Genomic DNA, 21,507 nt, shown 5'->3' on the forward strand with positions numbered 1-21,507 from the left:
CAATTAATTGCAGTATTGTAATACTGTACTTAGGGCGATTAATGTATTCATTAATTTTTATTTTAGAATTATACCCTGGATAGGTATCGTTATTTGACCACCTTAATTAGGTACTGATGGGTCGACCACGACCCGAGGTCACAAAAAAATTCATAGAAAATTCATTCACAAAGCAATTCACAACATTTTACTATTAAAATAAAAATTCAACGAATATTCTATTCATCAAAAAAAATAAATGAAAGTAAAGTCCAAAAAATTATTTATTACAAATAAATTAGAAAAATAAGTATGAAAAAAAATGACTTTGCAAAAAAAAAATCACCTAAAATCCAAATATGGAAATAAGCTAAAACTTTTAAGCACTTATTCTACGATACTTAAACACCATTTTCTGATATCCAGAGGGGTGAGGAGCCACAAGGGAACGTTTCCTGAAAGGAGAAAAATAATGTAATTTTTTTTTGGCTAAAAAAATCTATCCTCTTTTCAAAATTTTTTGGGGTAGGTAAATTACATAGTCAATGGCTGAAATTTTTACAGGATATTGTATTATTATCGTACAACAAAAATTTGTAAAAGAATCTGCACTTGGATATTATTTAGTTTTATGAAAATGAGAATTTATTTATTTTTTCTTCGGATTTTATTTTGAATTTTTTAATAAATAAAATTCTTATATCCATTTCTGAGCATGGTTACTATGCATGAAAATATCAGAAATTTTATTAAAAAGAGGAATACACAGAGCTATGCCTGCTTGTGTAGGATATGCTCAAAAATGGCCGCCAACCACACCACCTTGGAAGGTCAAATCTGCTACCTGAAATGGAGAAAGATATGTCAATATCAGCGAGTCATTTACTTATATAATTGTTCGAGGATTTATATAAAAATATTATGGTAGCTAGAATGAAGTTTATAGATTAGTTGGCAATTAAAAAAAATAAAATAATTATCATAATAAAGGTACATACTTACAAAATCGGGAGAAATTATAAGATATTTTATAAAAACATAAGGTGTAGAAGACATTCACAAACACTTTACAACAGTCCTTTTTTATACACTCCTAAACACTACTGCACATTCGATAATTATATAAAAATTTGATACTACACAACTTACCTTAATGAGGTATTGCTGGGTCGAGGTCGACCCGAGTGTATCTCAGAAATAGCACAAGGAAAAGACCTGGGATGAAATACGTCCTCACCCGACTGCTGCGCACACGGAACTGAGGTCTCGCAGGTCGATATCACTCACAACCAATATGGATGAAAAATTATGGCCAAAAAACGTGTTTTTTTTCTTAACCTCAGGTCGTATACGACCCACCACACCTATCCAGGGTCTCTATACTGTATAGGTGTCATTTGGAGATTCCTTTTGAATAGGTAGAATAAATGTGTTCATATTACTCTGATTATTTCAGGTCGCCTATTGTTAAAATAATAATAGGATAATTGATATAAATTTTGTAGTTCTTTTGTTTACATTTATCTAACAGCACTTTAAAAAGATTTAGATAAATAATGAAGTAAATTTGAAGTATTAAGTGACTTATTTATTGTTTTACCAGCAATTTTGGGTTACTCTTATGGGTTTAAGGGAAGGGTGTCTTAGTGTTTTTTTTTTTATGGTTTAATTCAGGTTCAGTCATTCATTTTTTTTTGTGTTAGGTTGCATGTTTGTGAGCTAGTTAATGACGTATCATGTAGGATACTAATGGAAAATATAGACGAGAGATGTAATAGAACTTGTTACAGTAATGACACTGTAAGGACAGTGAGACAAGCGTCACCAAGATCAAGTGATACTTTATTCAAATGTGCGTGGGAGTATATTACAAGGTGCGGACGGAAAGGTAGGATGGCGCTGGCGCCAAATCAGATTGAATTGCCCGCCAAAATATATGTGTTTTCTTACACTTACAAATATACGAATTATGAGTTAACCGAAACATGTAATGAAATAATACATATGTCAAAATGTAGCTCTGATAGAGCGGAATACATATGCATGGGAAACCACGGTGTGGCAAAAGGAGAATTCAAATAAATAAACAGTTTGTTGATTTTCTGGATGACGAAGGGAGCGGTGTCCTTAGAAGTACTCCCCCCCCAAGATATCGGGCAGCTTAGAGGGCTGATGATCAATCTTTGTATCTTTTCGGGCGTCGGAGGGTTCCTCTTGTTTTTGAACGGAGGGGCGCGCCGGCGGTCGGCGTAAGGATCTCTTCCTCTTGTTGTCGTTTGATGATTTTTCTTTCGTTGGGCGCCTTGTTTTGAGGTGGCACTCTGGATCTGCCAGGTCCGGCGGAGGCGGTGTCGCTTCCTTCGAGAAACGCTGGTTTCACGCGGTCTATTGAGACCCAGTCCTCTTGGCCATGGACGTCGAGAAGGAAGGCTTTCGTTGTCTTCTTAATTACTCGGTAGGGGCCTCGATAAGGTCTAGTTATTGGTTGTCAATGAGCGTCGACACGGACGAAAACGTACCCGCAGTCATCCAGGTTTTTTGGCTTGAAGTGCTTGGTTCTGTCCTGGTAAGTCTTGAGACATGGCCTGAACTTCCTGGCGATGTCCCTTAGGTGATCCAGCTGCGTATCGTCGGTTGATGAGGAAAAGAATTCGCCAGGAACTGCGAGCGCCTCCCCGTAAACCTTTTCGGCGGGCGAAGGTTCGCCGTCTGCGCGAGGGGCGGTGCGAAGGCCGAGGAGTACCCAAGGAAGTCGTGATTTCCGGTCCCCGTCGGTGCAGCTCGCCATCAGGGACGCCTTGAGGGCGCGGTGAGTTCTTTCGACCATGCCGTTTGCCGTGGGGTTGTATGCCGTGGTGCTGTGGAGCGTCGTCCCCATCAGGTTCGCCAAAGCGAGCCATATTTCTGAGAGGAAAGCGGGGCCTCTGTCTGTCGTGATGTCGTCAGGGACGCCAAACCTGCTCACCCAGCTTGACAGGAGGGCTTCGGCGCATGCTTGAGTCGTAGCATCGGTCATCGGCGATGCCTCCAACCAGCTCGTGGAGCGATCGATGATCGTAAGCAGGTAGCGAGCAGATCCAGAAGGGGCAATGGTCCCACGACGTCGATGTGTATGTGACAGAAACGTCTTTTTGGCTGGGGGAAATCCCCTACCCCCGATTCGGTGTGACGGCTGACTTTGCTTGACTGGCAGTTGATGCATGACTTCGCCCATTCCCGGGCGTCCTTTTTTTATCCCTGGCCAGACGAACTTTTCAGACAGAAGGCGAGTGGTGGTGCGTCCTGAGGGGTGTAAAAGTCCATGGATGATATCGAATATTTTCCTTCTGCAGGAGGCTGGTATCCAGGGGCGTGGGCGGCCGGTGCTGGTGTCGCAAAGAATAGTTACTCCTGCTGGTCCGAGGGGAATCGCACTTATCTTGAGCGCGGATGGCCCCGTCAGGTAATCCTGTGCTTCTCGGTCGGTGCGTTGTTCCGTTGCGAGATTGGCGTAGTCGATTCCTAGGTTGATTGCGTCAATTTCAATCCTTGAAAGGGCGTCCGCGACTGGGTTTTTCTTTCCTGCGACGTAACGTATGGTGCACCCGAATTCGGCGGTTGTTGTGAGATGACGTTGTTGTCGGGAGGACCATGCGTCTGTCGATTTCGTGAAAGCGTGAACGAGGGGTTGATGGTCCGTCGCGATTGTGAAGGGAGTGCCCTCCAAGATGTGCCTGAAGTGGCGGACGGCGAGGTAGACGGCGAGGAGTTCCCTATCGAAGGTGCTGTATCTTGTTTCGGCTGGTTTCATTTTCTTGCTGAAGAATGCCAGCGGTCGAGGAGAACCATCGACGAGTTGCTCAAGCACAGCCCCACAGGCGACGTTGCTGGCGTCGGTCGTTAGTCGCAGGGGCGCGTTGTCGTCGAAATGAGCCAGGGTGGTGGCATTCGCGAGGGCATCCTTCGTCCGGGCGAATGCCTGTTGCTGGGGCAAACCCCACTCGAGTTTTTTCGCTTTTCCTTTCAGGACGTTGTCGAGGGGTGACAGGGTTTGTGCGATGTTGGGGATGAAGCGCCTGTAGTAATTGACCATCCCCAGGAACTCCTGAAGTTGGCGGATGGTTGTAGGTATCGGGAACTTTCTGATGGCGTCGACTTTGGTTGTCATGGGTTTTACCCCGCACGAGGATACGCGGTGACCAAGGAAATCCACTCCTTCCGCACCGAACGTGCACTTGTCGAAACGTACGACCAGGCCGTTCTCCTGTAGGCGTTTGAGGACGGTGCAGACGTGCCTCCGGTGTTCCTCCTTAGTTTTCGAGAATATCAGGATGTCGTCGACGTAGTAGACGCAGAAAGGTAGGTCACCCAGAATGCTATCCATTAGTCGTTGGAAGCACGCCCCGGCGTTGCGTAGACCGAAGGTTGAGTATGCGAAGGTGTAGGATCTAAACGGCGTTACAATGGCAGTTTTCGGGATGTCTTCCGGAAATACGGGGACCTGGAAGTAAGACTTGAGGAGGTCCATCTTGGTAAAATACTTTGCGCCGAGCAACGCGTTCGTTAGGTCCTGCATGTTGGGCAGCGGGTAGTGATCGGGCGTTGTGATGAGGTTGAGGCGCCTGTAGTCGCCGCAAGGTCTCCAGGACCCGTCCGGCTTTATTTACCATGTGTAGGGGCGATGCCCAGGGGCTCGATGCTTTCTTACAGATACCTATGCATTCCATGTCATCGAAGGCGCGTTTGGCATCCTTCAGTTTCTGGGGCGGGAGGCGGTGGAATTTGGCGTGAGTAGGCGGTCCTGTCGTTGTTTTGTGGTGGTAGATCCCGTGCTTGGACGGGGAACCTGGCGAGTGTCGGAGCTCGGTCTTGAAAACCTCGGGAAATTCTTGTAGGAGGTCGGCGTAGGGGTGCGTCGTTACGGCGGATACGGACATTGTTGCAGGGCCGTATTCTAGGGCACTGGAGTGGCAGGTTCCTGTGTCAATGAGACGTTTGTTAGCGACATCGACGAGGAGTCCGTGGTGGGCGAGGAAATCCGCACCGAGGAGGGGGCGATTGACGTCAGCGATGGCGAAGGGCCAAGAATACGAACGGCCCATGATAGATATCTTGAGGGTCCTAATCCCATAGCACCGTATGGGAGATCCGTTGGCAGTGATGAGTGAGGGAGCATTTTTGTCGGGACCACGGTCTAGGTCGGACTTGGAAGGTGGGAACGTTGACTGCATTGCGTCGGTGTCTACCATGAGTCTATGGTTGGAAATGGTATCGAGGATATAGAAACCATTCTTGTTTTGGTTACCTGCGGCTGCGATGGTGGCAGGTGGATGCTTCTGGCGTCATCTTCTATGGAAACTGCATGGTGCTCTACATTTCTTGGCGTCGCTGCCGAACTGTTGGTGGTAGAAGCACAATGCTGGGTTAGTCCTAGGGTTCGGTCGTGTTGGTTGCGGCGGTTTCTTTCTTGATAGAACGTTGATCTCGTTGTCCTCAGGTGCCGTTGCCGAGGAGTCTATGGAAGAGCAGCTGCTGAAGGAGGAGAACGAAGGCGGTGCTGACGATGATGCTCCGAGGCGAGATGCTTTGGAGGCCTCGTGGAGCTTCTGAGCCTTTGACAGGAGTTCGTACATCGGGAGCGTGTCGGCGTCTGTCAATTGGGCCCTTATGTCCTGTGGTAGGCGTCGAAGAAAGATCTCGCGAGATAAGCTAATCTCACGTCGTCGGCCGTTGGTGTCTGTTTCGGGGAGCATAAGCAGGCCGGTTAACTCGTCCCACGCATCTACAGGAGAGGTGTCACCCATGGGCTTGCCGGCGAGGTCCAGGACTTTCTGTGCCCTTGCTGAGACGGAGAGGGAGTAGATACCGATGAGTTTCGTTCTCAGGTCGTCGTATGAAACTTGGCCGGCCTGGGCGTCGAGCAATGGGGAAATCTTGTCGAATACCTCTTCAGGTATGGAGGTGAGAACGATGTCAGCCTTGGCGCAGGAGTCTAGCGACGCGGAAGAGTACGTCTGCTCTCAGGAACCAGGAAGCGGTGTTGTGTTGAGAAAAGGGCGGCAGTTTGACTCTGGGCGTGGAGGCGAGGCCGTTGGGTGCGATGGGCGTGTTGCTTCCTGCATCGTGGCCAGACGACGAGTCGGCGAAGAGGCGAGAAGTTGATATGTCGGTTAAGCTCATCCTACTGCCTTACATGCACCGAAGTGTGGGAGAACCAAAGGCAGGCTCACGCCTAAGGTAACGGAGTATAGAGAAGGTAGCACGGCCGTAATAAGTCCGTTAATGGCAAAGCCAAAACCGCTGATGCTACTTTCAACTCCGGGGTCACCAGTTGTAAGAACAGTGAGACAAGCGTCACCAAGATCAACTGATACTTTATTCAAATGTGCGTGGGAGTACAGTGAACCCTCGTTTATAGTGGTAGATAGGTTCCAGACCCGGCCGCGATAGGTGAAAATCCGCGAAGTAGTGACACCATATTTACCTATTTATTCAACATGTATATTCAGACTTTTAAAACCTTCCCTTGTACGTAGTACTGTTAACAAACTACCCTTTAATGTACAGAACACTTAATGCATGTACTACAGTACCCTAAACTAAAACAGGCACAAAAATTAAAGGCGATTTTATATCATGCGTTTCCTAAACACGCTAAAAAGCACGATAAAAAATGGCAACCAATGTTTTGTTTACGTTTATCTCTGATCATAATGAAGAAACAAACTGGAGGTAGAGCTTTGCTTATTACCCAGACATATTTCCCATACTTTTCCCTTAGAACTACATCACATCTTCCTACTTTAGATATATATATATATATATATATATATATATATATATATATATATATATATATATATATATATATATATATACTGTATATATGTGGGTTATGGAAAAAATCCGCGAAGTGGTGAATCCGCGATGGTCGAACCGCGAAGTAGCGAGGGCTCACTGTATATTACAAGGTGCGGACGGAAAGGTAGGATGGCGCTGGCGCCAAATCAGATTGAATTGCCCGCCAAAATATATGTTTTCTTACACTTACAAATATACGAATTATGAGTTAACAGAAACATGTAATGAAATAATACATATGTCAAAATGTAGCTCTGATAGAGCGGAATACATATACATGGGAAACCACGGTGTGGCGAAAGGAGAATTCAAATAAATAAAGTTTGTTGATTTCCTGGACGACAAAGGGAGCGGTGTCCTTACAACACAAAATAAGAAATTATTTCATTCCAGAGTGGCTTTTGTTTCGGGAAAACTTTGTATCATGGGGCATGTTTTATATGTAAATCGCTTAATGCGTTCCAAACCTTACACAAACACCACATTGAATTTCATAATACAGCAAAGCTATAGCCACAACGAAATACTGTACAGGTAAATACATTTGAATCATTCAATATACCTAACCTAACTGTTAATACCTGTAAATCAAATACTTATCAGAACATAATTTAATAATAAATGGAAAATAATACAACACATACAGTACAATACTGTACAGTACATATACTAAATATACAGTACCATATGTACTGTACTCTGATTATACTGCAGTTACCTTTTCTATAGAGAAGTACATTTTCTATTATGTAAAAGCAATCCATTTTCTTCAAGTGACTCATATATTTTGAATGGGTAACTAGTTTATTATTGGCTTGGCTGGTGAATATCTTTTTGTATCATGAAAATTTTTTCGTAACATGAGGCGAAAAAATCTTTGCATCTCCTTTCGCATTACGAAAATTTTGAATGCTGATACATTTGTCTCAAGAGGTATCACTGCACTATGGACGTGAGATTTGTTTTGTGATCTAGTTGGGTAATTCTGAGGGAAGGTTGACTATGCTGATTGGAATCTCCAGTGGTTGTTCAAGTAATGTGTGACCTCTGAGCCTTCCTCTGCTAAGCATAAACAGGGTTAGTATTCTCAAAGTTATCTTCAAAGCAGATTTATATTAAGAAATGTTAAACTTTGTTTAGAAATGTTGTTTTCCTTTTTAATGAGATTCTGTAAGTATGTGAAATTTATTATCTTCAGTAGATAACTCATATTAAGAAATGTTTACCTTTTTTCTTTTTTGAATTTAGGTTTCTTTTGAAATCAGATTCCATAAGTATGTGATATGGGTCAATTATTTACATACTAAATTACATAGCTTTATGAACTTTTATCATTTGTTATTTACCAAGACTTATAACTTTAATTAATGTGGTCCCAAAACCTTTGAAAAGATAGAAGGAATGACACTTGTCTTAAACGGCAATTACTTTGAAAAACAATTTCAGTAAAACTTACATAAAAAAGCTAAGTATATTTAACTGGTATTTTATTGCTGATATATTCTTAGTAGGATCATTATGATTATTTGAGATCAGATTGCTTAAAAGTTTGACATCAATGTTTTATAGCTAAACAGTTCAAGATACAATTACAGAAGACAATGTCAGAAATTAAAGTTAACATGCGCTAAAGTAATAATTAACATTTGCACACTATACATACACCTACTCATTTTAAGAAATATTGGTAAGAACTAAAAGGAAGGCTCACAAATTGAGATTTAAATGTACCATCTATGTGTTATACAAATTTCAATAGACATTTGTCATTCCCGAGTCAACTATTATATTAAGTTACATAATCCTCTGCTTGATTTTTTTATGAAGTCAATTTGTCCAGTTTTGTGCAATGACGTCCATAGGCAAGCTCTAACATTTGCATGCCAGCATTCAGTGCTGGAGTTAGCCTAAGTTTTAGGAAAAGTTCTTTGTTTTCTTCATCTCTGCACCAAGCAATTGCCACAAGGATGGAATATCAGGGCAGCTTTCAAATAAATATTTCTAGACTGGCGATGTAATTTTCATGGGGCAGCACTTCTACAGAGAGGCTGTGCATATTAGTTGGCAAGATTTTGTTTCTCCTTTCATGGCACAAAATAAGTGTGTTACAAAAGTTTTTCACAAAAGCGGTTGTAGCCTTAGCATCTTACAAATGGTTTGTAAATGCATGTTGTTAATGGAGCACTATTTGGGTAATAGTCCATGTGCTACTAAGATTCAGTAAGGCCTTGCTGTGTGCTGGATTGGCTTTGGCAAGTTTCAGACCAGCCAATTTTCTATTTCCAGCAAGAGCACTTATCTGTTTCATTTTTATCAATAGCATGAAGCCCAATAAGTGTTTGACATACTTTTCTAGGATATTGGCCACTTTGGTGACATTGCATACTTTATGCAGGTTTCTTTTCCACTCATGACATATGTGCCACAAACTAGTATGCATATTGGCTCCTTTGATATCTGCATACTTCATGCATTATGCAAGTTTCCATTTCACTTGCGACAGATGTGCCTGTAGTCACTTTCTAGATGACATGGGATGCCCCGATGGGCAGAATGAGCCTTTAGCTTTATGCTGATGCTCTCTGATGTTGGGGGCATTAGTCTATCTCAAATTTGCTATGGTAACCCAAGACTACTAGATATCGACAGCCACTGTAGGGTAACAGGCCATCAACTTTCTTCCATGAGAGTCTTGATAGTTTGGTGAAAGTCTTTTGCTCAGCAGGCTATTTTTCTCAGTATGTGATTTGTACAAATAGATTCTACTTATTCTCATATTTTTTAGCACATTCCTGGCCAGTAGAGGGTACTGCTGGCCTTTATCAAACAAAGTCTGTACCCAAACATCCCTGCCTGGTAGTCTGTTGGAGGGGGGTTGAGACCTGCTTAAGCTCGATAGTTTCTAATAGCATTTGACCTCGCCATCCTTGTGAGGCAAGGATGTGGTGTTTGGGGGAGCCTATAGGTCTGTCTGGTGAGTCATCAGCAGCCATAGCCTGGTCCTTCATGGTCCTAGCTTGATGTAGAAGGGTTTGGGTGTTGATCATGTATATTATGGCGATAGTGTATATTGGTCAGTCTTTAGGGCTTGCCATGTCCCATTTCCAAGCCATTCGTGGTCAAGATTTAAGCCTTTAAATACCATAATGGATTCTCTCTTGATCATCTTCTCATCAGGAACTACAACTCTTGTTGCATCTTAAAATTTTCTCAGGTTCTCAGGAGTTACAAATCTGTCGCCTAAAAAAATCACCATCTTGTTGGGTAGCCTTTAGTCAAATTATCACACAAGTGATAGCAGGGTTGTAAAATTTTTGACAATTTCCTAAATTCTCGACCATCCTTGTAGTATTATCTTTTCTAAATGTCTTCTAGGTGTATAACAGCCCCATCTCTGCCCGTTGCTCCAAGATTAAAGTTCAGATACTACTAGTTTATTGAGTATACCTGGAGGCCATTCACCATTTCCTCTTTGAAGGCTTTGGATAAAAGCTCTGGAGTGATCATCAGCAAGGGTGATTACCTTTCCAGGCTGCCAGCTGTGGTTATACTGGTACTTTTGCACACTAAATAGTACAGTATGAGGTTATTTAGTTTTTTTTCATGTCATGGATAGTGGTTTTGAGTGTATTAGCATATGGTATGTGGTAATATATGTGACAGGTGCAGCGGTGAATATTTTTCTGGTTGTACGTCACAGAAATTCTTTTCTTTTCTATTTTGGAATGGTGTCTCAGTTTCCAAGAGGGTTCTGCTTTCAAATACCATTGGCTTGCTTTCTTGGGAGATGGTTGCTCTAATGCCATAGTCTGATTTGTCACATGCAAATGTAAGCAGTTTAGCTGGGTCATTGTAGGGTAACAGTGAGAATTCGTCGAGCAGAGTCTTGATCATATCGAGGGCATCTCACTCTGTTGAGGATCAGCTGAAAAACTATTATTTTTCAGGAGATAGTGTATTATTATTATCATTATTATTACCAGCTAAGCTACAACCCTAGTTGGAAAAGTAAGATACTATAAGCCTAAGGGCTCCAAAAGGGAAAAATAGCCCAGCGAGGAAAGGAAATAAGGAAATAAACTATATCAGAAGTAAGGAACAAATAAAAAATAAAATATTTTATGAACAGTAACAACATTAAAACATAAAAAGACTTATGTCAGCCTGTTCAATATAAAAACATTTTCTGCAAGTTTGAACTTTTGAAGTTCTACAGATTCAACTAACCCGATTAGGAAGATCATTCCACAACTTGGTCACAGCTGGAATAAAACATCTAGAATACTGTGTAGTATTGAACCTTATGATGGAGAAGGCCTGACTAATAGAATTAACTGCATACCTAGTATTCTAGCGGGTGTTAGCCCATCTGATACATTGGGCAGGACCTTCTTGCCGTAGTATAGAATGTTGAGAAAGTGTCTTAATGTTGCTAAACTCTCAGGTGCTGGTATAGCAGTGATTGTTTTTCATTTTCTCAAAACCAACCTGGAGACTTTCGTTTGTCTTGTGTCCCATGAAGACTATACTGCTTTTTAAGTCTAATTTCTTCTTGTTGAGCTTAATACAGAAGATTCAACATCTGAGAGTCATAGTTGTCTTAAATTATGCTCTGAATTGTCCTTACCATGCACAATAATGTTATCACTGATGCAGATTACTCATGGTAGACCTTTTAAGGAGTTTATTGGACTTCTTTGCAATATCTGTGATGTTGCTCAAGCCAAATGGGAGCCTTGGTTACTAGTATTTCTCAAAGCAAATCCAGAAGGTTGTTAATTTACTGGCTTCCTCATCCAGCTCAACATGCTAGTACCCTGAGGAGAGATCAACTTTGGTGAAGATTTTACTGCCTGACCTCATGCAACACCTTTTTAAGGGTTTGAAGGGGTAGTTTTCTCTTTGCAGTACCTTGTTTAGCTTGTTGGGGTCAAGACAGATTCTGAAGTTCCCCGAATTTTATAGGCTATCACCATTTGACTGGCCCATAGTATAGATTATTCTATGGGGGTGAATCATCCTAGGTGGAAATGCCTCTCCAGTCGTCGTTTCAGTTTCAGATGCATGGCAAGAGAAACTTTCTGTCCGCCATAATGCTGGCTTAGACTAATTATTTTATTTTCAGAAGCTGAACATAAGCCGTTATTCCAAGCTCGCCATTAAATACATCTTTAAAGTGATCAGGGTTGACTGCAGATAGTTAAAGTTTATTTTTTGAGTATTTTCACCAAGTCTATTTCAATGCTAGTTTTCAATCTCAGCCTGTCACCACCTGTGTGTACGACACTGGATACTACTACTTAGTCTTTGGGCGGATCACTTTCATCTCAAAGTGTCCTTCAGGTTGATTCAACACCTGGTTCCACATCTTGAGAGTTCGGACAGGGTTAAAGCTTTCAAGCAAGAAAGAAAAGGAGAACATTTACATAAACTCTAGTTACAATATGAAAGTTTCTGCTTCCCTTAACTATCATCAGATATTTTATGGACTTTGGTGACATCTTTTCAACCTAGAAATACTTTTATTCCGTGACATTCATTCAGTTAAGTCATCAGAATTAGTTAGGGATTTGGTCTGCTTTTTTATGACAAGTCTTCTAGGCAACATTCCAGTTGTGGCCTTTGGACTTTGGTTGGTCATCAGGTTCAATAGAGTAAACATTACCTTTTAAGGTTTCTTTTCTGCAGGTTGATGCAGAGACTTAGAATATGTTCATCTGCCCACATTCTTCTTACTCTTTTCCCGAGACATTGCAGTTCTCTTTCACCATCTCTTGGATGAAGTTACAGAATTTGCATCGCAAAACTTTAGCACTCTTGCATCTGTTGTTGGACGAACTGTCAGCTTACCTCAGTGCCAAATTACTAGTTTGTGGCCTTGCTCCAGCATGGCATATATCAGTGCATTTCTTTATCGTAAGGCCTCTTACTTACAGTTGGTCTTCTCTGATTTCATTTATTTTGCACTCGTAGGACTATCCGGTTTCTTAATAAATTCTCAGGATGAAAGAAAATTTTCAAAGGTTTCACCATCTGTGTGATTTTGCTGCTGAAACAATAACTCTCATTAGTCTTTCACTTCCCCAATCACAAATTCCTCAAATTTAGCAATTTTCTCCTGGGTGTCTGCAGCTGTGGCAAACCTGAAACCACCCAGGAATGTAAAAGACTTCATCCCGAAGATACCTCTCCAAGGCAGTGACCTGAAGCTTTAGCAGCTTATTAGAAAGTCCAGACAGGACCTCGTAGTTTGACCCTCTTATTCTATCTTGTATTTCTCCACCTTGTTGTTCTCCTGAGTGAGGGGTGGGTGCAGGTTTCACATTCCTCATAATGTGTGCGGCATCAGCATCTTCTAGATCGTTAGACATGTTCAGTCATATCTTCAACAAGCGAGTATGTAAGACTGGCAAGTGCTTTGTGTTTAGCAGCAACAGAAGTTTTGTGTAGTGAAATACATAATTTTTCAAAGCCGCATGTTAATAGTATTTAGGCTTTGGAAACAAACCTACAGGAAAGTCAATGTAGTTTAATCCCATGTTATGTATTGTGCAATATAAATAATCAGTCTTCATGCATTCAGATGTGGATAGAACACAACTAGATGAATGTTTGAACTGCAGTTCATTAAATTTTAATACGCCGCATGTGGGATGCAGGAACACAGGGTTTTAGGTATCAGACTGTTGGTAGGTAGTGTATTCTATAGCATGATGGTCAGAACCATCGTAAATATGTACTTTTCTAGGGCTCATTAATCATGATTTCTGTCATCAATACACTAAAATAACATCTTTATATTCTCTAATTGTTGCTCTCCCGCGGCCATTATGGGTGCGTTGGTGTTGTAGTAGATGGACTAAAATCTTTGTTGATATTAAAATTCTACAAGATATACATGCTAGAACTGTGTATGTGCAGATGATATAAACAACATAACTACTGTATATTCACTGATCATCTTGGTTTGACTCTCCTGGTATCATAGATGCTGACTACATTGGTTGGATATAGAATTTTCAGCATGACCTATAGTAGTATCACTGAGCTGCAAAAAAGATCCCTTGAAACATAGGTCAGAATCCTATGTTCTTGGTTTTCCATAGTTGCATCCCATCTCTTATAATCTTGTCTGATCTCAGGTCAATACTCTTGTGGTTGCTCCTGTCTGATGCTTGCTTTTCTTCTCACAGAAAATGCAGATCACTCCTACTCTCGATGAATTTTAAAATCTTATATCATGTGTAGCATTCTGTGTCCAGTGCTAAAGTTATCTGTGCCATCAGAAGATGGTTTTTCTTGTAACAATAACTATCAATCAATCCTTTTTCATGGTGAAAAGACTGCAGGATGACAGATGGTAAACTGTTGGCACTTTATTTTCTTGTAAAATCTCTGTCCGGTGATCACCAGACTGAGTTTTTAGACCTCGTTAGTTCCTTTAGTGTCTGCAACCTAAATAACTTTGTAAGTTAAAGATTGGGGAGCCTATAAGTCTACCTACTGAGTCATCAGCAACTATTGTCTGGCCCTCCCTGGTCCTAGCTTGGGTGGAGAAGGGGTAAGGGTGCTAATCATATGTGTATTGGGTCAGTCTTTAGGGTATTGTCCTGCTTGCTAGGGCAATGTCACTGTCCCTTGCCTCTGCCATTCATGAATGGGCTTTAAAATGGCTAGAATTGGCTCAAAATTCTAATCTCGTGTCAAGTCCCTGGGTATGATGAGATTCCTAATGTTCATACCTTATTTCTATGAATAATGAATTTTGTGAGCCTTGGCATGCTTTATTGGTTCAATTCCATCCAAAACCTACACTCTTTCACCCTTGGCAACTTTTATTGTCACTAACATTAGGAGTTTCCCTGGGCTATCCATTTCTACTTTATACTGCTCAACACTATTGTACCCGAACAGCATTGGTGGCTCGTGTATAGGCACTGTGGAACTGCAGTACCCCCAATATTATTGATAACATTAATTTAATAATTTTTCTTTTAATTGTTTCTTCATACTTGAGCAATATATAATCCTTAATCTTATGTCAGTAGCCATCCTTCAGTTTATGAAAAAATACAAAAATCTTTATATGCTGCATGGTATTTGGCTGTTGTGCATATGCAAACTCAGGAAGCTGACTGCAAGGCTTTGGGAGAGAGTACACTGTCGCTCCCGCAATGCAGCTCGATCTTGGCGTGATGTTGGGGGTTAGTTATTGTGTGTTTACTTCACATATGTTATGCTAGAAGATCGTGTACCATATTCTTGAATATGATAAAGAGTAAAGTTAGGTTATTATCCTACTTCCACCTATTCTATTAGATTATTTTTTTCCGTTCTTTTACCATTTTTTCCGTTCTCATGGCAATTCCCATGACTACATCAGAAGCAGAAAGTTGCTTTTTGACACCGAAAATAACAAAAACTTTTCTAAGATGCAGTATGAATTCGGAAATATTAAATGTACTAGTAGGCTGTAGTGCTTTCAATGGAGAAAAATTTCCTCATTTGTCATCCGGAGATCAAGGAAAAATTTATTGATCTTTTTTTTTTTGCACAAAATGAAAAAAGAAAAATGGATTTCACTTGCAAATTATTATTATTATTATTATTATTATTATTATTATTATTATTATTATTATTATTATTATTATTATTAGTACAAGCTAAGCTACAAACTAGTTGGAAAAGCATGATGCTATAAGTCCAAGAGCTCCAACAAGTAAAATTAGCTCAGAGAAGGAAAGGAAACAAGGAAATAAATAAGTTACAAGAGATGTAATGAACCATCAAAATAGAGTAATTTAAGAACAGCAACAACATCACATTGGATCTTTCATGTATATACTATAGAAACTTCAAAAAAGCACTAAGAGCAAGAGAAGCAAGATAGAATTCCATGCTCAAGTGTACCCTCAAGCAAGAGAACTCTGACCCAAGACAGTGGAAGACCATGGTACTGAGGCTATGGCACTACCCAAGACTAGAGAACAGTGATTTGATTTTGGAGTGCCCTTTTCTTATAAAAGCTGCTTACCATGTTAGTATTATTACTATCATTACTAGCTAAGCTACAACCCTAGTTGGAAGAGCAAGATGCTCTTAGCGCAAGGGCTCCAAGAGGCAAAATTAGCCCAGTGAGGAAAGGACATAAGGAAATAGATAAATTATCTGAGAAATAATGAACAGGTAAAATAAAATATTTTAAAAACAGTAACCACATCAAAAGAGATATTTCATAAATAGACTACAAAAAGACTTATGTCAGCCTGTTCATCATAAAAATATTTGCTGCAAGTTTGAACCATTGAATTCTTATCGATTCAACTACCCAATCAGGAAGATCATTCCACAACTTTGTCACATCTGGAATAAAACTTCTAGAATACTGTGTAGTATTGAGCCTCACGATGGAGAAGGCCTGACTATTGGAATTAACTGCATGCCTAGAAATATAAACAGGATGGAACTGTCCGGGATGATCAGGATTATGAAAAACTTTATGCAACATGCATAACAAATTAATTGAACAACGGTGCCAGAGGCTAATATCTTGATGAGGAATAAGAAATTTAATAGACCGTAAGTACCTGTCGAACAAATCAAGATGAGAGTCAGCAGTTGAAGACCAGGCATGAGAACAATACTCGAAACAATTTAGAATGAAAGAATTAAAACACTTCTTCAGAATAGATTGATGACCGAAAATCTTAAAAGACTTTCTCAGTTAGCCAATTTTTTGTGCAATTGAAGCAGACACAGACCTAATGTGTTTCTCAAAAGTAAATTTGCTGTCGAGAATTACACCTAGATTGTTATCAGAGTCATACAGAGTTAAAGAAACATTATCAATGATGAGATCCGAATGTTGAGAAGCCACTGTCCTTGACCTACTTACAATCAAACTTTGAGTTTTATCTGGATTCAACTTCATGCCCCATAATTTGCACCATGCTCTAATTTTAGCTAGATCTCCATTAAGGGATTCAGCAACCCCAGATCTACATTCAGGAGATGGAATTTATGCATATAGTGAAGCATCATCTGTATATGCAACAAACTTGTTTTCTAGGCCAAACCACATGTCATGTGTATATAGTATGGAAAGTAGGGGGCCAAGAACACTACCATGAAGAACACCAGATATCACATTCTTATTCTCACTATGGTGCTCATCAACAACAAATCTTTACTTAAAAATTTGATAATAATGCTAAGAAACAAACCACCCACTCCAAACTAGTTTGAGTTTGAAAACAAGGACCTCATGATTAACACAGTCAAAGGCAGCACTAAAATCAAGGTCAATCATATGAACATCCTGACCACAATAAAGAGATTTCTATATAGCATTGGAGACTGTAAGAAGGTCATCACATGCTCCAAGGCCTTTACAGAGACCAAATTTCAAACTTGGTTTCTAATATGAGGCACTCTTCTGAGCTCCTTATAACTGGTTTTAAGAAGACAATAATGTTGAAACGTGATGCCATCCCTAGGGCCAGGGGAATGGAGGTGTATATTAGGACTGAGTACCCTGCTTCTCATAAGTACTGCTATTAATGTGGATGTCATGAGATTCAGGTAATAAAAGTTTGTGGCATGCATAACAACTTTTATTTGTGTTCGATCCACCGGAATCCAGACATGATTGATTCTATCTTCAATTGTCTTCTTACCATTATGGCTAAGATACAAGAAGATGATAGAAAGGCTTCTTTTGTCTTTGTTGGTAATTTTAATGCTCACCATAGGGAGTGGTTCTATCTTTCCTACCTATTTTCATGGGATAAGAGCTTTAGACTTTGCCTCTGAATCAGGCTGTGTGCAAATAATAAATGAAGCTACTCACAGGTCTGGTAATTGCTTGGACCTCGTATACACTGATTCCCCTGGTGTTATAATTAGTAAGGTTGGTTCTCCAGTCGGGACATCTGATCATGCCTTGATTTCATTAGTAGTGAAGACTGAGCAGCCTGTCCCTGATGTATCATACTCTTGTAAAATTTATAAGAAATCCTAAGCAGACTGGAATAGGATTTTGCATGATCTTTTGTGCTTGAATTGGTCAAATTTATATAGTAGTGTAGATCCTGTTGTCCCTTTGAATTTGAATCTAGTCAACATAATTGATAGGCTTATACCTTCTCGTGTGCTAAGGTACCGAGTGAAGGACAAACCGTAGTTCAATGATGATTGTAGACGTGCTTATTTGGAGAAGTAGGAGGCCTATCATCTTTGGAAGGGTAACAAATCAGATTTGACTTGGAATAGCTATACTCAGCTTCGAGCTTTTGCTCAGAGTTTATGCCTCAACTGAAAAAGAATACAATTTAACATAAAAGAAACCCTTTCTGGTACAACTCAGGAACATAAATGGTAGTCTACCCTTAAATCTGCACTCTTTGGTGTTGATGCCAAAGATCCTCCTTTACTTAAAGCAGATGGCTCAGTCACTCACCTTTTTGGCTGATGTTTTGATAGTAAACAGAGTAATGAAAAACTTGAACTTCCTCATTCCTGTTTTTCTCAGGCTAAACTAACTAGTTTAGATTTTCAATCTCGTGAAATTAAAGCTCTGTTGATAGACCTTGATGCTTATGTAGATGTAGACCCAAATGGTATTTTTCCTTTGTTTTTTTATAAAAACAGCAGATTTCTTAGCTCCAAAATTATCTGTTATTTTGCGCAAGTTAGCAAGAAGAGGAGCTTTTAGCACTTGTTGGAGAATTGGTAATGTTACCCCTCTATGTAAATGTGTTTGTTGTAGCTCAAGTCCCACTGATTACCGCCCAATTTCCGTAACTCCCATATTATCTAAAGTTTTTGAACGTCTTCTGGCAAAACGTCTTTATAGGTGTGCTGAAGGTAATCATCTATTCCCTAGTTTGCAATTTGGTTTTCATAAAGGCCTTGGAGCATGTGATGCCCTTCTTACAATCTCCAATGCTGTACAGAAATCCCTTGATTTAGTGCTGCCTTTGACCGTGTTAATCATGAGCACTTGTTTTCAAACTGAAACAGTTGAGAGTGGGTGGGTAGTTTCTTAGCATTATTATTGATTTTTTAAGTAATAGATCTCAAAGAGTTGTTTTTGATGGGCACCATTAGTGATTATAGGAATGTGACATCTGGTGTTCCTCAGGGTAGTGTTCTTGGCCCATTACTTTTCATTCTATATACACATGACATATGGTTTGGCCTAGAACACAGGCTTTTTGCATATGCAGATGATGCTACTCTCTTTGCATTAATTCCATCTCCTGAATGTAGATCTGGGGCTAGTCAATCCCTTAATAGAGATTTAGCTAAAATTAGTGCATAGTGCAAATTATGGGGTATGAAGTTAAATCCTAACAAAATTCAAAGTATGATTGTAAGTAGGTCAAGTACGGTGGCTCCTCAACATCCGGATCTCGGTATTGATAATGTTTCTTTAAATTTGTATGACTCTTTTAAAATTTTAGGTGTGATTCTTGACAGCAAATTTACTATTGAGAAACACATTAGGTCTGTGTCTTCTTCAATTGCACAATAAATTGGCTTATAGAGAAAGCCTTTTAAGATTTTCGGTGATCAATCTATGCTGAAGAAGTTTTTTAATTCATTCATTCTACCTTGTTTCGAGTATTGTTCTCCTGTATGGTCTTCAGCTGCTGATTGTCATCTTAATACGTTGGACAGAAACTTACGGTCTATTGAATTTCTTATTCCTGATCTAGATATTAATCTTTGGCACCGTCGTTCAATTAGTTCATTTTGCATGTTGCATAAGATTTTTCATTACTCTGACCATCCTTTACATTCAGATCTCCCTGGACAATTCTGTCCTGTTCGTAATACTAGGTAGGCAGTTAATTCTAACAGCCAGGCCTTCTACATCGTGAGGCTCAATACTACACAGTATTCTAGAAGTTTTATTCCAGCTGTTAGCAAGTTGTGGAATGATCTTCGTAATCAGGTAGTTGATTCAATAGAACTTCAAAAGTTCAAAGTTGGAGCAAATGTTTTTATAGTTGACCAGGCTGACATGAGTTTTTTCATAGTTTATATATGACATATCTGTTTTGACGATGTTACTGATTTTAGAATGATTATTGTTAATTTGTTCTCATCATTTATTTATTTCCTTATTTCCTTTACTCACTGGGCTATTTTTCCTTATTGGAGCCCTTAGGCTTATAGCATCTTGCTTTTCCAACTAGGGTTCTAGCTTGGCTAGTAATAATAATAATAATATGTTCACCTCCATCAAACCTAATAAGACGTTTTGCCATAAGACGTTTAAAAACTTTATATAATAGGGAAGTTATGGAAATTGGTCGGTAATCAGTTGGGCTTGAGCTACCACAAACACATTAACATAGTGGAGTAACATTACCAATTCTCCAACTAGTACTAAAAGCTCCTCTTCTTGCTAACTTGTGGAGTTGTACCAAGAAGGGTTTCTTTCATGGTTAAATTGCTTTCCTTTTCAGTTGAAGCATAAACTCTCTGAGCAAATGCTCTAGGCTGCATATAGTTATTCCAAGTCAAATCTGATCTGTTACCCTTCCAAAGATGATAGGACTCTTGCTTCTCCAAATAAGCATGTCTACAATCACCACTGAACCAGGGTTTGTCCTTCACTCGGTACCTTAGCAGAGGAGAAGGGATATGCCTGTCAATTATGTTGACTAGATTCCCATTCAAAGAGACAACAAGATCAACAGTACTATACAATTGTGACGAATTCTAGCCCAAAAGATCACTCAAAATCTCATTCCAGTCTGCTTGAGATCTCATATAAATCTTATATGAGTTTGATGTATTATGGACGGGCTGCTCAGTCTTCACTACTAATGAATTCAAGGCATGAACAGATGTCCCAACTGGAGAACCAACCTTACTTGTTATTACACCAGGGGAGTCGGTGTATATGAGGTCCAAGCAGTTACCAGACCTGTGAGTAGCTTCACTTATGATTTACTCACAGCCTGATTCAGAGGTAAAATTTAAAGCTCTTAAGCCATGACAATTGGTAGGAGAAACAGAATTTAACCACTCCCTATGGTGAGCATTGAAATCACCAACAAAGGCGAAAGAGGCCTTTCTATCATCTTCTTGTATCTTGGCCATAGTGGTAAGAGGACAATCAAAGATAGAATCATTCATGTCTGGATTCCGGTAGATCGAACACAAATAAAAGTTGTTATGCCTGCCACAAACTTTTATTACCTGAATCTCGTGACATCGATATTAATAGCAGTACTTATGAGAAGCAGGGTATTCAGTCCTAGCATACACTGCCATTCCCCTGGCCCTAGGAATGGCATCCTATTTCAAAATTATTGGCTTCTTAAAACCAGCTATAAGGAGCTCAGAAGAGTGCCTCATATTAGAAACCAAAGTTTTTGAGCATATAAGAATATCATACTGTCTGGATTCCCCTGGCCCTAGGAATGGCATCCTGTTTCAAAATTATTGGCTTCTTAAAACCAGTTATAAGGAGCTCAGATGAGTGCCTCATATTAGAAACCAAAGTTTTTGAGCATATAGGAATATCATACTGTCAGGATGCAACTATAAGGTCTTGAATATTTGCATGAAGACCTCAAATATAGCAGTACAGTAGTCGACATTGACAAAATCTAGGACGTACTGATCCCGGATTTTGCTCAATGTCTATTCTACCTTTACCAAGAGGAAAGT

General features: G+C 40.0%; 1 protein-coding gene across 2 annotated transcripts in view; it reads left to right on the forward strand.

Moving 5' to 3' along the window:
- The window catches only part of LOC137640318 (uncharacterized), a 406,862-nt gene that overhangs the window by 382,402 nt on the left and 2,953 nt on the right, over positions 1–21,507 (forward strand). The window lies entirely within an intron of this gene.

The sequence above is a fragment of the Palaemon carinicauda genome, chromosome 4 (genome assembly GCF_036898095.1).
Source record: "Palaemon carinicauda isolate YSFRI2023 chromosome 4, ASM3689809v2, whole genome shotgun sequence".
Taxonomy (NCBI): Eukaryota; Metazoa; Arthropoda; class Malacostraca; order Decapoda; family Palaemonidae; genus Palaemon; species Palaemon carinicauda.